Consider the following 12,703-nt stretch of genomic DNA (forward strand, 5'->3'; position numbering starts at 1 on the left):
AATTATTGACTTCTTTGATAGAAGTCTTGCATGTTCTACAAACTTCACCCATTGGCCGAAATTTATGACTTCTTGCATGCATGAATCATCAAGAAACGGCAAGGAAGAACCAACTTGAACAAGTATTCATGCATTCTTTTGGTCCAGCCGAAATGTATGACTTCTTTGGCATTCATGAATGGTCTAGGAAGGCACTTGAGCAAACAAATACATGGTAGCCGAAATCTAAGAAGGCTAGCCACTATTGTTGACTTCTCTAAACAATAGAAGTCTCTAGTGTGCTCTAAAGGTGGAGATTTCGGCTGAAGGTTTGCCTATAAATACAATATGTGTGGAGCAAATGAAGGCATGCAAGTGTGAGCTAGGGAGATAGCAAATAACTTCTTCTGTGTGTGTGCACCAGAGGTAGGAAGTTGGGTCTTGCAATTTTGCCTAAATACAAAAGGGTGTTCTCTATTTGTTTGTGAGAGAACCAAGGTTGTATTTGGGGTTTGGGTTTGTGTGAGAGTGCTTACAAGTCATTGTTGTAATCTCCAAACTATAGTGAAAATTATTCTATCGCCTCCCGTGGACGTAGGCATATTGCCGAACCACGTAAATTCCTTGTGTCATATTATCTTCTCTCTCTCTTCTATAACCTTGTGTAAACATATTTATTTCACCCAATACGCACAACAAAAACAAGGAGCGGAATTAAAACAAACCCACAGAGAAAACAAGGACACGCACTCCACTGACCCATATTAGAACAGTAAAAGAAAATTTAACATTGGCTTCAACTATGGAACAAAGAAAAATGTTAAAGTGGTAGACAAAGTGGAGTGACAGTAAAAAGTTAGAACTAAAAAAATATTAAAAAAAATAAAAAATAAATAAAAAATAAAAAAAGAAGAAAGGGAGTCCACTTAGCAATAGAATTTTAACCAGTTAAAGCATCATTTCATTTTGCGGGATGACCATTGAATAGTCTTGAGCAAGAACATCAATGTGACGACAGGATGGTTTCAACAATTTCTTCCATATACTCTGACTCCGGGCTGCAATTACAAGGGTACCCACAATTTTTTTTTTTTTTTTCAAAATTGAAGTTATTGATCAACTGATCATACAATTAAGAGGAAACGAGTTATGAAAAATTGAATGAAATGCCAAAAATCTGATTGGATAATTCATTTCTATGGCAATGTACAAACTACTTCAAAGTAACAGCGAATATACAATCAAGTTTACTAGGTTCTATAAATAGCAATTTTGGAGAAGATTCAAAGATTTTTTGTATTTTTATGAAAGATGAAAGAGAAGAAATTGATAAGAAGTTACCAAATGAATATGAACTACTATTTATACCTGTGGGGGGAAAAGTTTAACCATACATAGTGGGCCTAAAGCCCAATGTGAAGGTTATTGCATGTCTGAAGAGGCTAAAATTGTTGATCGGTACTTCGCACGAAAGAATGATACTTGGGAGCGAAAAAGATCCGTCCGAAGAGAGCATCAGTGTTTCGAAGAGATCATTTCTCCTCAGATGTAAAGATTCTTGGTCATATGAATATCTGGAGGGTTCGAATGCGTTTACTAATGACTTCAACAGTCTAGATAAGTTTTGGACACGCCTGGAGAGAAGAAGAATGGAGAAATATCTAAAAGGAAAAGCTGCCACTATCGTATTAAATGCACTGCAGCAACTTTTCTGACCACATTTATGTGGAGAAGACCCCTGAACAGTATAACCTCAGCTACCGCCACTCACAAAAAGCTAAAGAAGATACATGACATGACATACACTTAAGTAGGTACCCAGATGAAGAACAAGTGGACGATAGGGATGAAGGGGAAGGATACTATGTAAAGAAGAAGGGCTCCTGATAAAGGGGGAGGAAGAAAAAGATAAGAGAGAGGTTTTATTGGAGCCTTAAGAATTGTAACATGTATTCAATTTATCATAAGCCTCTTCGGACTTGAGCTTATTTGATTTTTACGTGTATTTTTATGCTAGTTTATACTTGGAGGTTTTAACCAGTCATTGTTAATTCCATGACTAACCTAGCTCTATTATCCACGCTCTACAAATTCATTGTTTTGGGCTTGGGCACAAATCCTAACACTACAATACCCAAAGGATTATGACTCTTCAATATGCACATTTTAATTTAAAATGCACTTTTTTTGTTAATGGACACAGTTTTATTCGACATATTTTTCATCAATTGACAAATTTTAATTCAATAGACATTTCATTCAACAGGCACTTTTTCATTCAATAGACACATTTTCGTTCAATAAACACATTTCATATATATCCAATATGAAGGGTTATGACCTTTCAGTAGGCATCTTTCAGTATATCCAATATAAAGGATTATAACATTTCAATAGGCATCTTTTGGTATATCTAATTTGAAAGTTATGACCTTTCGATAGACACCTATTGCTATATATATACGACAACTTACCTTGTATATATCTATATATACGACACTAAACTAAAGACACAAGATTCTATCTTTTATTCCTTCTCACAAAAAAGTAAAAAATAAAACAACATTACTTTCTTCTGCCTAACTAATAAAACTATGTGCTATTTCTTTCAATATCATTTTTTTTAATGCATTTTTGCTTACTACTCCAACTAAAAAATAATGGTTATTTCTTTTCCTGAAATTCATTCAGTATCTATTCTTGTGCATCACAGGTTAATAACCAGTATGTGTATATATATATACACACACACACTGTTATCTGATAATAATTTAATTTGATTTTCTTATATTAGATTAATATTACTCAATATATAATCAAGCTTAAGGACTAAATTTAGTGGCTCTAAGGTTTGAATGTGACTTAATAGTGCTTTAGAACTTAACAATAAGTAATGTTAAGTTGTCTATTTTTAAGGAAAATAAATAAATAAATGGATTTGAAATGAGATTGGATTCATTAAATGTATGTGGATTGCTTAAATTTAATAAAATTTGGAACAAGTTTGAGATCTATATTCTTTAATAATTTCATATTTAAAAAAGATACTCTCAACCTAAACCTCTTTCTTCATAATCTTAAGTAAGTGCATTGAAATGGACCAAATGGACTAGAGTGAATCAAAGTAGACTGAACAGACTGAAGTCAATCGAAATGGACCAAATGGACGGAATTGGATAGAAGTGGACCGTATTAGACCAATGTGGACGAAATAGACCGAACTGGATTGAATGGACCAAAGTGGATTGAAGTGAGAAAATTATTTTGTTTTAGCTGGTATTAAGCTTGGCAAAGAATCGTTTAGTGGAAAGAATAAAAAACACAGAGAGAAAAATGGACAAAGTTTAGCTACAAAATTGGTTATAGCTTAAAACTATAACCTTACTCAATATCATTAACATTACTATATATTTCAAAAATCTAACCGTTGAATTACATGTTCTCTATGCTCTTAATACACATGTTAAATTTTGTGTTAATCGGATATTATTTACTATATAATTTATAAGATTATATTTTATGCATAATTTTAAACTACAAAACTTGCATAGCTATTGATCTTTAATTTTCTAGAAATTTTACAAGAATGGAGGATATAAGGAAAAAATGTAATCTAGTGGTGGATTTGTTAAAATTCATTACCAATAAAAAGATATTGAGTAACGTTGTACCCTTAGGTTACAATCAATTTTATAACTAAATTTTGTCTGAGAAAAATTGCTCTCTTTTTCATAGGAAATTGGATTACAACATGAAATTTGTACCTCTATAACTGGAATAGGAAGAGAGTCATAAGACACATCGCTGGGGCAATGGATTTGGATTCCATCAAATTAATCCAAGGGACAAAAGGAAGATTAATCATTAATATGACCAAAACTGGTAGGAACCTATGGATGGATTAATGCACATCATATAAACGAGAATAAAGTACAAAATTGGTTGTAGTCCAAAACTACAACTTTACTCAATAAAATAAACATTACTACATATTTTAAAAATCTAATAATTGAATTACATATTTTTTGCACTCTTAATATGCATATCAAATTTTGTATCAATCAAATATTATTTACAGTATGATATATAAGCTTATATTTATGCATAATTTTAAACTACAAAACTTGCAATTTAAACAATTTATTGATGACATAACTATTATATTTAATTTTTTAGAAATTTTGCAAGTATAAAATATATAAAGAAAATATAATCCAATGATGAATTTGTCAAAATTTACCTTTAATAAAATTTTAAAAAAATTGAGTAAATTTTTTTGTACCTAAATTTTGTACTAAAAAAAATAATAATAAAAATAAAATAAAAAAGAAGAAGGGGAGCATTGGAGTTACATAGGAAACTTCATCCCATTGTCACATGATTCCCGTCAAGTGCTCTGAGATTTACTTGGACGAAAACGCGTAATCATCACATCGTTAGAGTTTTTTTTTTTTTTTTTTTTTTTTTTTTTTTTTTTTTTTTTCATCTAAACGCGTAATCATCACATATAAAAAGTTCTTTTTTAAATAAAATAATAAATATTAAACTACACCTTCAACCCATACACTTTGTTTGAAAGTTCGTAAAAGAATAAAACTAAGTAAATCATTAAAAAAATAGAAATGAATTGAACGGAAAGAAATGTATTTAAGTAAAAATAAATTAAAAAGAAATTAGCTGAATGGAATTAAATAATTTTGTTTTATGTTTTAGAATAAAGAATGGAAGGTAAATAACTTTGTTTGGAAGTAATATAGAGAGAAATAATAGAATTATTTTCTAATAATATTCGATCTCTATTTTAAAATAAATATCTAATATATAAGGAAATTTTGAGAGTTTTAGTAAAAATTATATTAAAATTACATATATTTTCTCTAATTCCTCCCAATTTTGAGGAATAAAAAATTTAAAGTTTTGGAGGAATAAAGAGAAACGAGTGTTTTTAACCTAATTATATATTTCCTCTTACTTAAATTTCCAAACAGGAAATGACATTTTCATTTCCTCTATTACATTCTTAAAGAAAATAATGAAAGGAAAAGTTTAACGTAATTCCTTTAATTCTTTCTATTCATTTCTTTCCTCACATTCGAGTTAAAATTTTAAATTGTTTTCATTTTTATCACTAAGTTTAATATTTATTATTTATTAAATAATTATGATCCACGAAATTTATTATTGGGGAGATAACACCTTGGAGGTTCCCCAAGCTTTTTCTCCCCCCCCCCCCCCCCCCCCCCAAAAACAGATTCTATTTCCAGCATAACCCAACCCAACAAGTGCCAACAAATCGACATAATTTCTTTGGTTGTTCTCTCTCTTATTGGTTAAATTAGTTACAAACAGACTAAATGACCATTACCTTAATAGCCTTCAAAGAGATTTCATTAAACAAAGAAGATGTAGATTTATTCAAGATAAAACACATAAAGAGAGAAACGATATAAAGACCTTAAGAATTATAAGTAAGACGTATTTCCTTACCATTGGAACACTCAAGGATTAAGGGGTCAAGTAAAAGAATCAACATAAATCTGGTCCGTGTTAATCTCTATCATGTACAATGTTATCTTCCCAATAGCGATATCAAAGCCCATGGTGGAGTGAGGCAAAGGTGGCAAGGTTATCAAGCTTCATTTCGTATTTGGAGCGAATTGTATATTGCACTAGACAACCTATAAAGCCCGCACAAATGATCTTGGAAAAAAGACCTTTTTTTTTTTTTTTTTTTTTTTGGTCTAGAAGTTAGATCAAATTGGTTTGTTATTGGACTTTTCTTATGTGTTTAAAAAGACTAAAGTATTGTTAAGAGTATCATATTCAAGCTTATTTCAACTAGATTAAAAAAATAATTAAGTTCATGGTATTCAAAATTTTATTTTAAAGGGTCAACACAAAAAAAAAAAAAAAAAAATCTATATAATAAGTTCATTTGAACCCCCGAGCTTCAAGTGATGCCACCCCTACATAAGTAGGGATTAGAACCCAAGTCTCTTATTTAAGGATAAGAAACTTTTACAAGTTAAACTAACTAAAACTTACCACTTAATTATAACATTTCAAGAACACTATATAATAAAAAGAAACAAGAAGAAGACTTATATACCTCTGAATAAACAAAAATATTTATTGAAAAAAAAAAAAAAAGAGAAATTGTCAATCTATCATATGCCTAGTACTCATTTGGGATAACTTATTTAGCTTAAAAAATAAACTGGGTACTAAAAACACAACTGTAAATTGAACCTAATCTAATAAACTCCGTAAAATTGTATTGAGTTTATTATTTTGTATAACTATTTTATGTAACTATATATTACATCTTTCATCAAAATAAAAATAAATAAATAAATAAAAAACTATAGTTACTATCGACAATAAAAAAAACACTAGATATTACCTCCTTAAAACACACATCGACAATGATTTTCTTTACAAATAGTTACTATCATTTTTTTTTTCTTTATGTTTATTTTTTAACAAAAAATATTCTTAACGGGAAAAGGAAAATGAACAGAGGAGAGGGAGGAGATGGAAAAATATACCGGCCACTGATCTTTCTCTATTTTCTCCTCCGATATGAGATTCAAGGTGGGTGAATCAACTCTGTGGAACCAAATTCCATAACACCATCCGCTACGCGTATCCAGCACATGGTCTTGAGTCCATACTGACGGCCCTCACGAGCCCGGTAGTACTTTGAGCCCTTCAGGCAGTCCTTCCCGACCACCCAGATGGGGCTCGAAGTGCTTAAAACTTGGCTCAGGACGCTGCCAAAGATGATATTGGACCACGATTCCATGAACTGGAAGAAGGACAAGGTCAAGGCCTTGTTATTAAATTTGTGATCTTCCACATTGTAGAACCCCTTGACTGGACTGAAAGTCCCCCATAAAGGAGAATCGGATGGCCTGTTGAACTCCCAATATATGGCATAAGTCCACCTCTCCTGGGCCTGCTCGAACTCCGCCTCCACTTGCTGTGGGAAGATTCTCTCGTTGTCGAAAACATAAAATTTAATTCGGCGCCAGCGAGTTATATTAGGCTTCTGAAAATTAGATTCAGTAAACTGTTGGTGATGTCGGGGTGACTCAATTGAAGGAGAATATGAATAGTTTGGCTGGAAGATTGAGGGTATAGAAATTCCAAGTCCATCTTCACTACGTGCTGATGAATTTGACTGAGAGTGGTTGGGTGGAAAGAATGATGGTATGGAATAAGGAGAGAAGTTTTTGGTTTGAGGAGATAGGGAGATTGAAGGAGAGTTTTCTGGTGGATAGAAGGATGGTATGGAAGGAGAGAAGTGTGGAAGTGGAAGCCTTTCGTTTGATGATGGAGTACCACCCGTCGAGGACTTGGCTGGCGGAAAGAGTGAAAAGATGGAATCAGGATTAGAACGTGGAATTCGAACTATTTCTGTGTCTGGTGTATTGGGTAGAGACACATCTGCTGGTGCAATGGATTCCATTACATAATCCAAAACGAAAAAGTGAAGAATAATGCCACTAAAACTTGTAGGTACCTTCAATGGAGTTTATTGCAAACTTGCTTGCATTTACTCCGTAATTTCCATCCCCACTCAAAACGCGCTCGTAGGACTTCTTAAAACTTGTTTCACATTCCTTCATTTAAAAAAATAAAGCCGCGTGAGCCCACTAGGAAAAAAACTATTGTTTATCTGTCTTTTTTTAGAAACACATCTTCAAAATCATGTCTTGAAAGCATTTTTGCAAACAATAAGCCTAGAAATACAATAAAATTTAAAATAAATTTCACAACTGTTATTATGACAAGTTATTAAAGATGAATAATAAAGTAATATCAATTATAAGTTCATATGAAAATTAATAGTAGCCTTCTAACTCAACAGATGTGAAATTTTGTCATGAAATTGTGCATGTAACATTGCTTTTTTACAAAAGGAGTTTAATCTCATTTTGATCTTTTGATCTTAATTAATTTATCCTTAGAGTTAGCAATTTGTGCTTATGTTTTGTGTTTGATAGTCCCGAACATATACTCATCCACCTGGGAAGAACAATGGACGAGGATGACCCCAAGATTAGCCCAGCCTTGGGGAAACTACCTGGTGAAGATGAGGCCATCATCCCTCAATCACAACAAAGCATTACAAGGACAATAATGAACTTCCGTACCATTGGAAATATATCTATCCATTTAACACCCTACATGGGCATTACAAATTCGGCAATGATACCACCATTAAGGCAAAACTAACAGCCAGAAGGAAAGAGAAAGTGCCTATATATAGCCATTCTCGAGACCTAACAAAAAGGTACAAAAATTCTAGTTCACAGTGATTGATATTCTAATATTACTATTCTTATCATAGCCATTCTAACTTTAGCATCGAATGCTTTGTAGCAGGCACCACACCGGTGATCCACGCTTCTTTCTTTCACCACCTATTTTCACAGGGTCAGGTTGGCATAGGACGACACCATTCTGGACGAACATTCTAACTGACGATCTCGAGCATCATTAGTTTGGCATCGTCTGTGGTGACAAAACTCTTTAGCACCTAGCTCAGGAGCACTATTCCATTAAACTTACAAGTCCAGATGGAATTCAACGTTAACCAAGATCCTGTTGCATTGGCCCTACAAATTCAGTCATTTGTAGCCACTATGGAAGAGCTTACCAGGTAGAACCAAGAGATGAGGCAGTGGTTGCAACAAGAAGGTAACCGCCCAGAGACCAACAGGGACAATGAAGGAGACAGTCACAGGAGACGAATCGGCACTTTAGAAAAGGCGAGCTCAGATCTTCTCAGGGAGATAAGAAAGGAGATGGACGAACTGAAAAACGCTATCAAGGGAAAAACAAATCAAAGTCTGGACATAATGGTTAGGAAGATGGACTCACCTTTCACCTTAGCGGTCTAGGAATGTCCAGTGCCATCTAAGTTCCATCTACCCCAGCTCGAGCCCTTTGACAGATTGAAGGATCCACTAGATCACCTCAATACCTCCAAGACGACTCTGGGTCTCCAGCAGCCCCTTGATGAAATTTTGTGCCGCTCTTTCCCCACTATCCTCAAAGGGGCAGCTAGGGAATGGTTTACCAAATTACTAACGTTATCTATTGACAACTTCGAGCAGCTAAGCAGCGCCTTCCTTCATCATTTAGTCTGTGGGCAGTGCCCAAAAAGGCCGAATGACCATTTGCTCACCATCAAGTAAGGAGAGAAGGAAACCTTGAGGTCCTATGTAATGCATTTCACCTAAGGAACTTTGGAGGTGGACGAAGTAGACGACAAAGTACAGCTAACAACCTTTAAGGCTAGATTAAAGTCTAGGGAATTCGTGGTCTCCTTGGCAAAAAAATCCCCCCAAGACAATGGTAGAAATGCTTTTGAAGGCACAGAAGTACATGAACACTGAGGACGCCCTGGCAGCCATAGAGGGAATAGAGAAACCCAAGGATAAGAAGAAAGAAAAGAGGACGATCGAAGAGGGTGAAAAAGAGATCAAGTGAATCGGCAGAATGTCGTAGGAAATAGATTCAAAGATGACAAAAACCCTTGTCCAATGAAATTCACGCCCTTAGTGATGCCCGTTGACCAGATGTTGATGAAGATTAAGGACGAAAAGTACCTTAAATGGCCCAGGCCATTGCACTCGCCACCCAATGTGTGCGACAAGAGAAAATTCTGCCGCTTTCACAAAAACCACGAGCATTACACAGAGGACTGCCGAGACCTGAAGGAGTAGATAGAAGAACTTATACGGAAAGGGAAACTACATAAGTACATGAAAAGGGGAGATTCGAGTAAGTACAAGGATGACAACAAGGATCAACACGAATGTTCTCAGAGAGACGAGGATCACCTACCACCTCGTCCACAAAGTGAAATAGGAGAAATAAAAACCATTACGAGAGGACCATTCACGGGAGGGTTGTTCAAGTCCCTCAAGAAATCATACCAAAGACAGGTGAACAGTGTTCATAGTCTGCCTCCTCTGAAGCAAAGACGGACGAACCAAGACATGTATTTTTCAGAAGAAGATGCAAGAGGGGTAAAGTAGCCTCATGATGACCCGTTGGTCATTATGATCATGAATGAGAGATTCAACACCAGAAGGGTTTTGGTTGACAACAAGAGCTCGGCAGACATTATTTACATTTCTGCCTTCTAGCAATTAAAGGTAGACCCGAAGAGACTTCATCCTTTCGAATCTCCCCTCGTCAATTTCAATGGAGACAAGGTGTACCCTCGAGGAATAGTAACGTTGACGGTCACGGTAGGCTCGTGCCCCCTCCAGGTAACCAACAAGCATAACTTTTTGATAGTAGACTCACCTTCGTCCTACAATGTGATTATAGGACAACCTACCCTCAATCGCTGGAAAGCTACCACTTCCATGTACTATTTGAAGGTGAAGTTTCCAACAGAACAGGGGGTCAAAGAGATAAGAAGAGACCAAGTGCTAGCAAGGGAGTGTTACTAGGCAGTCCTGGCCTCAAAGAAGAACCACACATGGACAATTGAAGATAAGATGGAAAAAATCGTCGAGAAGCTGGAAACGATAGAGTTGGTCGAATGAGACTCTACAAGGACGACCCAAGTAAGGACAAGTCCAAATCCCCAAACTAAGGAAAAGATTATCAGCTTCCTGAAGGATAACCTGGACGTGTTTGCATGGAGCCACGAGGACATGCCAAGTATCCCAGCAAAGATCATACAACACTGCCTAAATGCATAGAAGAAGAGTTTTTGCCCCTGAACAGAACAAAGTAGTCATGGACGAAGTGAACCAGTTTATCACTACTAATTTCATTAGGGAAGTCTACTATCCTGAATGGCTGGCCAACGTCGTCATGGTCAAAAAGGCAAATGGAAAGTGGAGAATGTGTGTTAACTTCACAGATCTGAATAATGCCTGCCTGAAGGACAACTTTCCCTTACACAGAATCGACCAGCTGGTGGACTCAATAGTCGAGCACAAACTTCTCACCTTCATGGACGCCTTTTCCGGGTAAAACCAGATACAAATGGCTGAGGAGGATCAGGAAAAGATAGATTTCATCAACAACTAGGGGCTCTACTGCTACATGATCATGCCCTTTGGTTTGAAGAATGTGGGGGCCACGAACCAAAGATTGGTAACCAAATGTTTAGCAAACAGATTGGGAGGAACGTGGAAGTGTACATCGACGATATACTCATCACAAGCAAAGAAGAAAAGGACCACCTGGACAATCTCAGGGAGACATTCGACACACTCAAATAGTATAACATGAAGTTAAACCCATCCAAATATGCCTTTAGAGTCTCCTCCAGGAAGTTCCTCAGGTTCATGGTATCGCAAAGGGGAATAGAAGCAAATACTAAGAAAGTGAGAGCTATCCTCAATATGTCCTCTCCTACGACGGCAAAAGAAGTGCAGTCTCTCACAAGAAGAGTAGCAGCCCTCAACAGGTTCATCTCAAAGGCAACAGACAAATGTCTTCCTTTCTTCAAGACCCTAAAGCAAGCTTTTTTCTGGATGGAGGAATGCGATACAACATTCCAGGAATTAAAGCACTACTTGAGCAACCCCCCACTCCTAAGTCCGTCAAAGAAGGGAGAAGATTTATTCCTCTACCTGGCAATATCCGTAACTGCAATCAGCGAAGCCTTAATCAGGGAAGACAAAAAGATACAACTTTCAGTGTACTACATTAGCCAAGCCTTTCAGGGAGCCAAAGCCCAATACCCATAGATAGAGAAGATTACCTTCACCTTAATAGTGGCCTCATGAAAACTTTGTCTGTATTTCTAGGCTAACCCGATCATAGTAATGACGGACCAGCCCATCAAGAAAGCAATGAATAAACCTGAGGCTACTGGACAAATGGTCTATTGGGCTATTGAGCTCAGCCAATTTGATATAGAATATCGCCCCCAGAAGGCCATAAAAGCTCAGGTATTGGCAGACTTCATAGCGGAATTCACCGCCCCCGAGCATGAAGAAAACCAGGAAGAACTTTGGATGATCCATACAAATGGATCGTCCACTTAGAAGAAAGGTGGAGCAGGACTCGTCATCACCTCCCCTGAAGAAGATGTTTTGAAGTATGGAGTCCAACTCAAATTCACTGTAAACAATAATGAAGCAGAGTACAAGGCTATATTGACAGGGCTAGGAATAGCTTGGGCAATTGAAGCTAAAAACATTTTGCTAAGTTTTGCAAAAGAGACAAAAATGCAGAAATACCTCAAGTTGACGAACTAGTTGGTGAACAACTTCGATCATGCAAAGTTTGTTCAGATCCCACAGGATCAGAATGCTGAAGCTGACAAAGTGGCATGGAGTGCATCAGCAGACGATTAAACGAGGGTAAACAATTGAAGGCTGGAAGAACAAAACTCCCCTAGCATCGAAGAATTTCAAACCTTCCCTATGCATACCCACTCTAGATGGACAAGTCCCATTCTATCTTACCTTAAAGACAGACAGCTACCACCGAACTCTAAAGAAGCCAAGAAGATCCAGAAACGAGCTGCCTGATTCACAGTGCTCAACGACAAACTTTACAAAAGAGGCTTCTCCCAACCTTACTTGAGGTGTGTAGATGAGGAAGAGGCAAAATATGTTCTGGAAGAGGTACACAGGGGAGTTTGCAGCGACCATATGGGGGCAAAGTCCCTCGTCCAGAAGATCATGAAGGCGGGTTATTTTTGGCCTTCAATGCAACAAGATGCAACAAATTTTGT

This window comes from Quercus suber, unplaced genomic scaffold (assembly GCF_002906115.3).
Source record: "Quercus suber isolate HL8 unplaced genomic scaffold, Cork oak 2.0 scaffold_56, whole genome shotgun sequence".
NCBI lineage: Eukaryota > Viridiplantae > Streptophyta > Magnoliopsida > Fagales > Fagaceae > Quercus > Quercus suber.